Below are 12,326 nucleotides of genomic sequence, written 5' to 3' on the forward strand. Positions count from 1 at the left end.
TCTCTACTAAAAAATTGGCCGGGTGTGGTGGAGCATGCCTGTTATCCCAACTACTGAGGAGGCTGAGGTGGGAGAATCACCTGAGCCCGCGAGGTAGAGGTTGCAGTGAGTGGAGATCGTGTCACCACACTCCGGCCTGGGGGACAGAGCCAGACCTTGTCTCAAAAAAATAAAAATAAAAAAAAAGAAAAGAAAAGAAATTTTCTCATAGGAAGTCTAGGTACCTTGGCAGTTTCTGGGGAACTTACGAATCTAACAAGAAATTACATCAACTTATGAATCTAACAAGAAATTACATCAACTTTTTCTGCAAAATCAGGAGGAAATAATTTCCTCAACTGTAGGGCTTATTCAACTTACTGAGATGTTATGATTGAATTACATCCCTCAAAACAAATTTGTTGAAGTCCTAATCCCCAGTACCTTATTTTTCCAAATAAGGCCATTGTAGATGTAACTAATTAAAATGAGGACACGCTGGACTGGGGCAGGGACTAACCCAACATGACTGCTGTTCTTATGAGAAGATGGCCCTGTGAATGCCATGTGAAGATGGAAGTGGAGATTGGAATGATGCATCTACAAGCCCAGGAAGGCCAAGTGTTGCCAGCAGTCACTAGAAACTAGGAGAGAGGCATGGGCCAGAGTCCCCTCAGAGCCCTTTGAAGGAACCAGCCCGGATAACACCTTGATTTTGGGCTTCCAGCCTCCTGAACTGGAGAGAATAAATGTCTGTTGTTTTAAGCCACCCAGTTTGTGGTCATTTGTTACAGCAGCCCTAAGAAACTAATACATGAGGCCATAAGAAGTCCTGGTGATGCTTTCAAAGACAGTCTGATTCGCTAGCAAGACACAGTTTATCACTTACTAACTGCATCACCTTAGGCAGTTTCTTATCCTCTCTGAACCTCACCTTCCTCATTTGTAAAACAGAGTTAATGGTACCTACTGCACAGGGCTGCTTGGAGGATGAATGAGAAACTGGATGCAAAGAACCCAGCACAAGATAAGAGTTCAATCAATGTGGTTTTCCCCAGTAAAGCATCCCCCCTCTTCTTGAGAAATAATTATGAATGACCTATAGGGGAATCACCCTCCTTCCTGAAAGCATTTATTCAGAAATATGCTTTGACTAGAGCCAGAAATACAAAGGAAAGAGACAACTATTGCCTGATTTACTGTAAACCAGAACTGATGCCTCCAAAATGAAAGTCACTGTCTTCCCCCAGAAACTGGCTCCTCCTACTCCTTCCACCATTATGTCTAGCCTGTCATCTAGTTTCTGTGTTACAACTTTTGACTGTGATCCAGGATACACATATGAAACAAAAGTTTCATTTAAAAAAAAAAAAAAAAAAAAAAGGCCAGGCGTGGTGGCTCACCTCTTGTAATACCAGCACTTTGGGAGGGCAAGGCGGGCAGATTGATTGAGCCCAGGACCAGACTGGGAAACATAGCAAGACCCCATCTTTACCAGAAATTACAAAAAAGTTAGCTGGGCATGGTGGTATGCGCCTGTAGTTCCAGCTACTTGGGAGGCTGAGGTGGGAGAATTCCTTGAGCCCAGGAGGTGGAGATCCTAGTGAGCAGAGATTGCACCAGTGCACTCCAGCCTGGGTGGCAGAGCGAGACCCTGACTCAACGAAAAACAAAAACAACCTTTGTATTTTTGCATGTGATACACCCTGATATTTTCTATTTCCTTCTTTATTTTTTTTTTAATTTGGGAGTGCAAAAGGTTTATTGAAAAAAAAACACACAAGTCTGTTTTGAAGCCTGTAGGACATTAGGGAGAGATGTCCAATAGATAGAGATGCATGTCTGAAGCTAAGGATGAGCACTGAGCTGGGGTCTAGGTTTGGAGGCCGTCAGCCTGTAGAGATGGTACTTTACTCATGAGAACAGAGGCGATGAGCCAGGGAGAGGGGGTAGGTGTGAGAAAAGCACAGTGAAATAAGGAGAGAACTCCTTGGGAGCACCAGCATTAGATGTGGTTAGAGGATTCGGACTCCTAAGAAGATTGAGAAACAATGTTCAGATTTAAAAGGAAACAGGAGGCCGGGCCCTGTGGCACACACCTGTAATCCCAGCACTTTGGGAGGCCAAGGCAGGCAGATCACCTGAGGTCAGAAGTTTGAGACCAGCCTGGCCAACATGGTGAAACCCCATCTCTACTAAAAATACAAAAATTAGCCGGGCATGGCGGTGGGCGCCTGTAATCGCAGCTACTTGAGAGGCTGAGGCAGGAGAATGGCCTGAACCCAGAGCCAGAGGTTGCAGTGAGCCGAGATTGCACCACTGCATTCCAGCCTGGGTGATAAGAGCGAGACTCTGTCTCAAAGAAAACCAAAAAACACCACCACATTGCAATACCACTACACACCCATGAGAATAGCTACTGGAAATCTCATACATTGCTGATGGAAGTGTGGGTTAGTTGAATCACTTTGAAAAACTGTTTGGCAATATCTACTAAAGCTGAAGATTTGTATATCCTATGGCCCTGCAGTCCAACCCCTGGGTGTATATCCAACAAAATGCAAACAGATGTGCACTAAAGGACATGCAACTGGTGGAGGTATATGTATAAAATTGCCAGTATTTGCCAGTTGTCTGTTTGCAAAAATGGCAATTTCACATGGTTAAACCTGATTACAAGAATGTTCATAGCAGCACTATTTGTATTAGCCAAAACCTGGAGTATCTCAATGGCAGATTATTGTGTATATATTGAATAAATGTTTCACCCAGTAACATAGGTAGATCTCACAAACATAGTGTTGAGTGAAAGAAGCCACACAGCTATATATAAAGTACAAAAACAAGCCAGGTGCGGTGGCCCAGGCCTGTAATCCTAGCACTTTGAGAGGCCAAGGCAGGCAGGTTGCCTGAGCTCAGGAGTTCAAGATCAGCCTGGGCAACATGCTGAAACCTGGATTCTACTAAAAATACAAAAAAATTAGCCAGGTATGGTGGTAGTCCCAGCTACTCGGGAGGCTGAGGCAGAAGAATTGCTTGAACCCAGGAGGTGGGGGTTGCAGTGAGCCGAGATTGAGATTGTGCCACTGCACTCCAGCCTGGGCGACAAAGTGAGACTCCGGCTCCAGGGGAAAAAAAAAACAGACTAAATGAATCTATCATGCTAAACATGAGATTACCTTTGGGACTAGTCACTGAAGAGAGAATGGGAATGTTTTGGGATACTGGTTATCCTCTTTTTTTAAAAGCTCTGTATGCTAGTTAAACACGTGTGTGCACTTTGTAAAATTCATTAAGCTGCATGCTTGTGATTTGTGCACTTTTCTGTATTTGGTATACTTCAGTAAAAGATTACTTAAAAGTTTAATTCTTGGATGGGCATGGTGGCTCACGCCTCTAATCCTTGCACTTTGGGAGGCTAAGGTGGGAAAATTGCTTGAGACCAGGAGTTCGAGACCAGCCTGGGCAACATAGTGAGACACCGTCTCTACAGAAAAATTTAAAAATAGCCAGGTGTGGGCTGGGCATGGTGGCTCATACCTGTAATCCCAGCACTTTGGGAGACCAAGGCGGGCAGATCACGAGGTCAGGAGATCAAGACCATCCTGGCTGACATGGTGAAACCCCATCTCTATTAAAAACACAAAAAATTAGTCAGGCGTGGTGGCAGGCGCCTGTAGTCCCAGCTACTCAGGAGTCTGAGGCAGGAGAATGGCGTGAACCCGGGAGGTGGAGCTTGCAGTGAGCCAAGATTGCATCGCTGCACTCCAGCTTGGGTGATAAGAGCGATACTCCGTCTTAAAAAAAAAAAAAAAAAAAAAAAAACAGGTGTGGTAGCACATGCCTGTAGTCCTACCTACTTGGGAGGCTGAGGTGAGAGGATACCTAAGCCCAGGATTTGAGGTTATAGTGAGCCATGACTATGCCACTGCACTCTAGCCTGGGTGACAGAGTGAGACCCTGTTTCCAAAAATAAAAAGTAAAAAAGTTGTCTGGGGCTTGGTACAGTGGGTCACGCCTGTAATCCCAGCACTTTGGGAGGCCGAGGTGGGCGGATCATTTGAGGCCAGGGTTTGAGACCAACCTGGCCAACATGGTGAAACATCGTCTCTACTAAAAATACAAAAATTACCCAGGCATGATGGTGCTCGCCTGTAGTCCCAGCTACTCAGGAGGCTGAGGTGGGAGGATTGCTTGAGCCCAGGAGATGGAGGCTGTAGTGAACCGAGACTGCACTACTGCACTCCAGCTTGGGTAATGGAGCAAGACCCTATCTCAAAAAAATAAAAATAAAATAAAATTAAAAAGTTGTCTTCAAATTATTTTGAATTAGATATGCATCAGATAAGGTTTGAATGTTTATTTAGTGACATAGTCTATTTAGTCCTCAAAGTCATTAATCACCTTATATACAGACTCTCAAGAAAAGGGCTGCTGATTCTTGAATGGATAATTTGGAGTAGGGAGCACGTGATGTATTTCTCTGACTGCTCCACCCGCAAATCTCAGGGATATTTTGTAAAGGAAAGATAATTGTCCTACTAATCTTCGTCTGGGAAAAGTTTTGGATTTTTTTCCTGCTTTTATGTTACATTTTTAAATTATTTTTTCCGTATTATACACAATTAAAATTATTAGGCAAATGATCAAAATAAAAGACCTCTCTCACAATTTGAGACCCAGAATCAGAAAACTTGGCTCATGCTCCAATGTTGCTACATATTTCCTATGTATCTCAGTTTATTTCTATAAGAATAGTTTTCTCTTTTGCAAGACAAAATTCAAAGTACCACTCTTACCAGGTTGTTGTGGAAATAAAATGATGTAAAATAAAAACTCTTATACAATGAGAGTCTCACTCTGTCACCCAGGCTGGAGTGCAGTGACATCATATCAGCTTATTGCAACCTCTGCCTCCCAGGTTCAAGCGATTCTCCTGCCTCAGCCTCCCAAGTAGCTGGGACTACAGGAGCCTGCCACAATGCCCCGGCTAATTTTTGTATTTTTAGTAGAGACAGGATTTTACCATATTGGCCAGGTTGGTCTTGAACTCCTGACCTTGTGATCCGCCCGCCTTGGCCTCCCAAAGTGCTGGGATTACAGGCATGACCCACGGTTCCTGGGCAAGAGATATTGTTAATTGGCAAATTGATTCTATATATTAAAATGAGGTGTGATTGGCCAGGTGCGGTGGCTTACGCCTGTAATCCCAGTACTTTGGAAGGCCGAGGTGGGTGCATCACCTGAGGTCAGGAGTTCGAGATCAGCCTGGCCAACATGGTGACTAAACATGTCTCTACTAAAAATACAAAAATAAGCCAGGCATGGTGGTGCATGCCTGCAATTCCAGCTACTCTCGGAGGTTCAGGCAGGAGAATTGCTTGAACCCAGGAGGCGGAGATTGCAGTGAGCTGAGATCACGCCATTGCACTACAGCCTGGACCCCAGAGCAAGACTTTGTCTTTTAAAAAAAAAAAAAAAAAAGTGTGATTGTCTAAGAGGAAAATACCCTGATGCTTGATAAGACAATCCCTTAGATGATTACTTTTAGGTATAACTAAAGAACTTGGCCGGGCGCGGTGGCTCAAGCCTGTAATCCCAGCACTTTGGGAGGCCGAGACGGGCGGATCACGAGGTCAGGAGATCGAGACCATCCTGGCTAACACAGTGAAACCCCGTCTCTACTAAAAATACAAAAACTTAGCCGGGCGAGGTGGCGGGCGCCTGTAGTCTCAGCTTCTAGGGAGGCTGAGGCAGGAGAATGGCGTAAACCCGGGAGGCGGAGCTTGCAGTGAGCTGAGATCCGGCCACTGCACTCCAGCCTGGGTGACAGAGCGAGACTCCGTCTCAAAAAAAAAAAAAAAAAAAAGAACTTTTGGATTTTGTGTTTTTATTTTTATTTACTTATTTATTTATTTTTAATAGAAACAGAGTTTTGCCATGTTGCCCAGGCTGGTCTGGAACTCCTGGGATCAAGAGATCCTCCCTCCCTGGTCTCCCAAAGTGCTGAGATCACAGGTATGAGCCACCATGCGCAGTCAAACTTTTGTATTTTTAAACCCAGTTTTAAAATTCTAGTTCCATAAAGGAGCACCCCAGTGTTCAAATCCAATTTCCAACAGGTGTCACTCTAACCCCTTCAATTATAGTTGTGCCTAAACCTCTATAACTAACTTCTCATTTCGTGTTGCAGGTAATGATGTAAGATGCAAACAATTATCTTGGGTCTATTTAGGACCTCTTTTCTGGCTCTTCAGGTTTCACAAATGGATACTTCATCTCTCTGGATCTCTATTGGGTCATTGCATTTTCTTCAGAATGCAAACTCCTATAAACTCCTGGACTGCCTGTGTAATGGGGTCTCAACTCCACTCAGTTCACCACCATTGAAAACATTGTTACAAAATCCACATAACAAAAAATTCATAATTTTAGGATTCAATTCAGTGACATTTAGTACATTCACAATGTTGTGCAACTATCACCATTATCTAGTTCCAGATCTTTTTTTTTTTTTTTTTTTGAGACAGGGTCTCACTCAGTCGCCTAAGCTAGAGTACAGTGGCACGATCCACCTCCTGGGTACAAGCGATTCTCCTGCTTCAGCCACCCGAGTAGCTGGGATTATAGGCATGCGCTACCATGCCTTGCTAATTTTTGTGTTTTTAGTAGAGATGGGGTTTCACCACGTTGGCCAGGCTGGTCTCAAACTCCTGAGCTCAAGTGATCTGCCTGCCTCGGCCTCCCAAAGTGTTGGGATTACAGGTATGAGCCACCACGCCCAGCCCCAGTTCCAGAACATTTTTAACACCCTAAAAGGAAACCTCACCCATTACAGTCTCTCTCTAGTCCCTCTGCCCCCAACCCCACTCCTTCCAGCCCCTGGCAACCACTACTCTGCTTTCTGTCTCTACAGATTTGTCTGTTCTGGACATTTCATAAAACTGGATCAACCAAAATTTTTCAGGCCCAGCATTTGCTAGGCACCAAGGATACAAGGATGAATATGACAATCTGCTATTAACCAAATCACTGCTGACTGGGATAAAACAAGTTAAAAAAAAAAAACCATAGTCCAAGGTGATGATTATTGTAATGGAAATATGAACATTTTGGGAACATAGTTCAGGGGGACGAGGGCAAGCTGGAAGAAGTAAGATTTTTTTGAGGAGTCTCACTCTGTCGCCCGGGCTGGAATGCAGTGAAGTAATCTCAGCCCACTGCAACCTCCACCTCCCGTGTTCAAGTGATTCTCATGCCTCAACCTCTCAAGTAGCTGGGACTACAGGCAACCGCCACCATGCCCAGCTAATTTTTCTATTTTTAGTAGAGACAGGGTCTCGCAATGTTGGCCAGGCTGGTCTCGAACTTCTGACCTCAGGTGATCAGTCCACTTTGACCTCCCAAAGTGTTGGGATTACAGGCGTGAGCCACTGCACCTGGTCAAAAGTAAGACTTGAATTTAGGCATGGAGGCAGGAGTTTGTTCCACCAACCAATGGAGGCTGGGCTGGAGGATGGTGTAGAGGAGAGAGCTGGGGTAGGAGGGGGGGCAGCATGAGCGAGATACAGTGGCATGGAGTTGGATAGCTCTGTGTTCAAAGGATGTGGACAGAGCACACACCAAGCACATGGCAGGGCCTTTGCCCTGGTTGTTCCCTTCCCCTAGGACACTCCTCTCTCAGATCGCTGCTGGTTGGCTTGACCCCTTCCTGCAGATCTTTGCTTAAATGTTACCCGCTCAGAGAGGACTTCCTTGATCTCTCTATCAAAATAGCAACTTTCATTCCTCTCTATCCCCTCACTCTGTTTCTTTTTCTTTATAGCACGTATCACTCTTGCACTATATTGTATATATGTATATTTGTTTCTCTGTTCATTTCCTGTCTCCCTAACTTGAAGGTAAGCTCCACAAAGGCAGCTATTTCCCCAGCTATGTGGCCATATCTCAGCACCCATAACGGTATCTGGCACATAGTAGGTGCCCCACAAATAATGAATGAATGAGCAAACCCTGAGGCAGTACTGCAGTGGGGAGTCCCTTTGAGATCTGAGTGGTTCCAGTTGCTGAAGACAAGGTGATATTAAACACAGGTCAACTCAATCACCTTATTTACTCTGCATGGCTACTTGTCAGCTGTTTCACTTGCCTTCAAAAGGAATTATTGCTTTCCTTCAAAAAGGAAAATACTTTGTGATCCCAAGTCCTCTCACTTTATTGATTATTATATTTTTACCGATTCTCATTTCTTTATTTATTTAGCAAACACTTGTTGAATCCCTGCTATGTGGCATGCAGGGATATAACAGAGAACACAACTGACCCAAGCCCTGTCCTCATGAAGTGTAGAAGTGTGACAGACCAGTAAACCAGCAAGCAATTACAGTAGAGTAGTAGAGTATAATGCTTGAAAATACAGTTTTTTTGTTTTAGTTTGTTTTGGTTTTTGAGACAGAGTCTCACTCTGTTGCCTAGGCTGGAGTGCAGTGGCATGACCTCGGCTCACTGCAACCTCTGCCTCCCAGGTTCAAGCGATTCTCCTGCCTCAGCCTCCCAAGTAGCTGGGATTACAGGCACACGCCACCATGCCCAGCTAATTTTCTTTGTATTTTTTTTTTTTTCAGTGGAGACCAGGTTTCACCATGTTGGCCAGGCTGATCTCGAACTCCTAGCCTCAGGTGATCTGCCTGCCTCAAACTCCCAAATTTCTGGGATTACAGGCATAAGCCACCATGCCTGGCTTGTTTTTTTTGTTTGTTTGTTTGTTTTTGTTTTTGAGACCCCCATCTCTACTAAAAACACAAAAATTAGCCGGGTGTGGTGGCGTGCGCCTGTAGTCCCAGCTACTTGGGAGGCGGAGGCAAGAGAATCACTTGAACCAGGGAGGCAGAGGTTGCAGTGAGCCGAGATCATGCCACTGCACTACAGCCTGGGCGACACAGCAAGACTCAGTCTCAAAAAAAAAAAGGAAAGCAAAAATTGGGTATAAAAAGTTGTATGAAAAATGTGGTTCCAATCATATTTAAATATGCATAAAAGATCTGAAGGATATTCACAAAAATGTTCATGATGGTCAGCAGCAGTATTATTAAAAAGCATAATGTTAGGGCCGGGCACGGTGTCTTACGCCTATAATCCCAGCGCTTTGGGAGGCTGAGGCCGGCAGATCACTTGAGGCCAAGAATTTGAGACCAGCCTGACCAACATGGTAAAACCTCATCTCTACTAAAAATACAAAAATTAGCTGGGTGTGGTGGCACATGCCTGTAGTCCCAGCTATTTGGGAGGCTGAGGCACGAGAATTGCTTGAACCTGGGAAGCAGAGGCTGCAGTGAACCAAGATCGTACCACTGCACTCCGGTCTGGGAGACAGACAGAGACTCTCTCTCTCAAAAAAAAAAAAAAAGAAACATAATGTTAGGTTGAACTTTATGACATTTCTATCGCCATTTTTGTAAGTTAATTTCATATGGTTCAACCTAATATATTGGTGAAAAGAGTCCGAGGCAAACTTGGATTCAAATCCCAGCTTCAGTATGCATGATTCAGTATACAACATCTCAGTTGTGTAACCCTGGACAAATGTACTTACCCTCTCTCTGAGCCACAGTAGTCTCATCTGTAAAATGGGCATAAACATAGTCTGTAACTCAGCGTTATGGCTAAAATTAAATGGAATAATGCAAGTAAGGGGTCTGGCACACTGTAATCCCAGAATAAATGGTGGCCATAATTGTGGGTGGTGGTTTTTTCTTTCTTTACTGTATTTTTCAAATTTCCTATAATATAGTTTTTTTTTATTCTAAAGCTAATAAACATAATTATTTAATTTTTTTGTTTGTTTTTGTTTTTTGAGATGGAGTCTTGCTCTGTCACCTAGGTTGGTGTGCAGTGGCACAATCTCGGTTCACTGCCACCTCTACCTCCTGGGTTCAAGCAATTCTCCTGCCTCAGCCTCCGAAGTAGCTAGGATTACAGGCACCCACCACCATGCCTGGCTGATATTTATATTTTTAGTAGAGATGGAGTTTCACTATGTTGGCCATGCTGGTCTTGAACTCCTAACCTCAGGTGATTTGCCCACCTCAGCTTCCCAAAGTGCTGGGATTACAGGCGTGAACCACCATGCCCAGGCAATTATTTAATTTTCAAAGGAATTGTGCTCTATTCCCTGAAGATCTTGAGTGGGGATCTTGAGGCTGTTCCTGGGAATGTGGTTGAGGGCTTTTTTCCAGCCCTGCTGTGGCTTGGCTTGGCTGGGCAAAGACAGTGACCTGAGAACAGGGCTAGAAGTTTCTGCTTGGTGGGACCCTGGGAGGTTTATTTACAAAGGACACTCTGTCCCACGGCCCAAACTGCTCCCTCACTCCAGCATCTGCTGTATTGATTGAACCCTTCAGAGAGGCTGCTTTGACCCATCCTGTCCCTCAAACCCTGGGTCACAGTGCTCAGTGTCCGCCTTGGTCATGACAGCCTTTGGCATGGTCCTCTTTACTTAGAAGCAGCTTCTGGGTCCTGAGCACGGAAGCTGAGCTCAATTTTCATAATGTCCAGTACCCAGGAGTGGGCTACAGAGTTTTGTTTTGTTTTGTTTTTGCGACAGTCTTGCTTTGTCGCGCAGGCTGGAGTGCAATGGTGCGATTGTGGCTCACTGCAACCTCTGCCTCCTGGACTCAAGCGATTGTTCCACCTCAGCCTTCTGAGTAGCTGGGACTACAGGCATGCGCCACCACAGCCAGCTAATTTTGGTAATTTTTGTAGAGACAGGGTTTCACCGTGTTGCCCAGACTGGGACTACAGTTTCTGTTTAGGATGATGCAAAAGTTTTGGAAATAAATAGTGGAGGAAATATAGGGTACAAACTTTCAGTTGTAAGAATTCTGGGGATCGGCAGGGCGCGGTGGCTCAAGCCTGTAATCCCAGCACTTTGGGAGGCCGGGACGGGCGGATCACGAGGTCAGGAGATCGAGACCATCCTGGCTAACCGGGTGAAACCCCGTCTCTACTAAAAGTACAAAAAAACTAGCCGGGCGTGGTGTGGGCGCCTGCAGTCCCAGCTACTCGGGAGGCTGAGGCAGGAGAATGGCGTAAACCCGGGAGGCGGAGCTTGCAGTGAGCTGAGATCCGGCCACTGTACTCCAGCCCGGGCGACAGAGCGAGACTCCGTCTCAAAAAAAAAAAAAAAAAAAGAATTCTGGGGATCTAAGGTGCAGTATGGATGGTGACGGATGTGTTCATTAATGCGATTGTGGGAATCATTGCACAATGTGCACGTATGTCAAATCATGTACACATTGAATATATACAATCTTTTCTTTGTCAATTAAATATCTGTTAAAATAGTGGGGATAATTGCACAACATTGTGAATGTAATTGAATGCAATCGATGACATAGTATGTATACTTAGAAATGATGAAGATGGGTGGGGCATGGTGGCTCATGCCTGTAATCCTAAAGCTTCGGGAGACTGAGGTTGGAGGATTGTTTGAAGCCAGAAGTTGGAATCCAGCTTGGGCAACAAAGCAAGCCTCTATCTCTGTGAAAATAGAAAAATAAAAATTAGCCAAGTTTGGTGGTACGCTCCCATAGTCCCAGCTACTCAGGAGGCTGAAGCAGGAGGATCACTTGAGCCCAGGCATTCAAGGCTGCAGTGAGCTCTGATTGCACCACTGCACTCAAGTCTGAGTGACAAAGTGACACCCTTGTCCCTAAAGAAAAAAATGGTTAAAATGGCAACTTTTGTGTTAAGATTTTTTCACAATGTTTTAATTTATATTTTTCTTTCTTTTTTCTTTTCTTTCTTTCTTTCTTTTTATTTTTTTTGGAGCAATCTTATTAACTGAACCACAATTTAAGTAAAAAAAGAAGAAAAAAAAAGTCCAGAATGCACTAAAAGGAGAAGGTTTCATGAAATCACCTGGGGCTGACTGAGCCACAGTAGGAGATCTGGATTTAGGCCCTGTTCCGCTTCTTATTTGGCTCCATGACCTTGGGTAACTTAACTCTTCTGAGGCTCAGCTTTCTCTTCTGCAAAGTGGCCTGATATGATGCTGCCCTCTGAGGGTGTCATGAAGCTCAAATATGATCAAAATGTGTGAAACTCTTTTGTAAAAAAAAAAAAAAAAAAACAAAAAACTCAGTAATTGGTCATTAGCATTGTCCTACCACCACCATCAAAGAGAAAAAAAAAAAAGGAAAAAAAAAAAAGAAAAAAAGGAAAAAAAAAGAAAAGAAAAGAAAGAAAGGAAAAGAAAAGAAAGCTTTATAAACAAACTACCAGAGTACATTGTGTTGCTCTGAGGATGCCTGAAATGCCACATTAAGGCTGTTCGATGGGAACCTCCA

Source organism: Papio anubis, chromosome 17, assembly GCF_008728515.1.
Source record: "Papio anubis isolate 15944 chromosome 17, Panubis1.0, whole genome shotgun sequence".
NCBI lineage: Eukaryota > Metazoa > Chordata > Mammalia > Primates > Cercopithecidae > Papio > Papio anubis.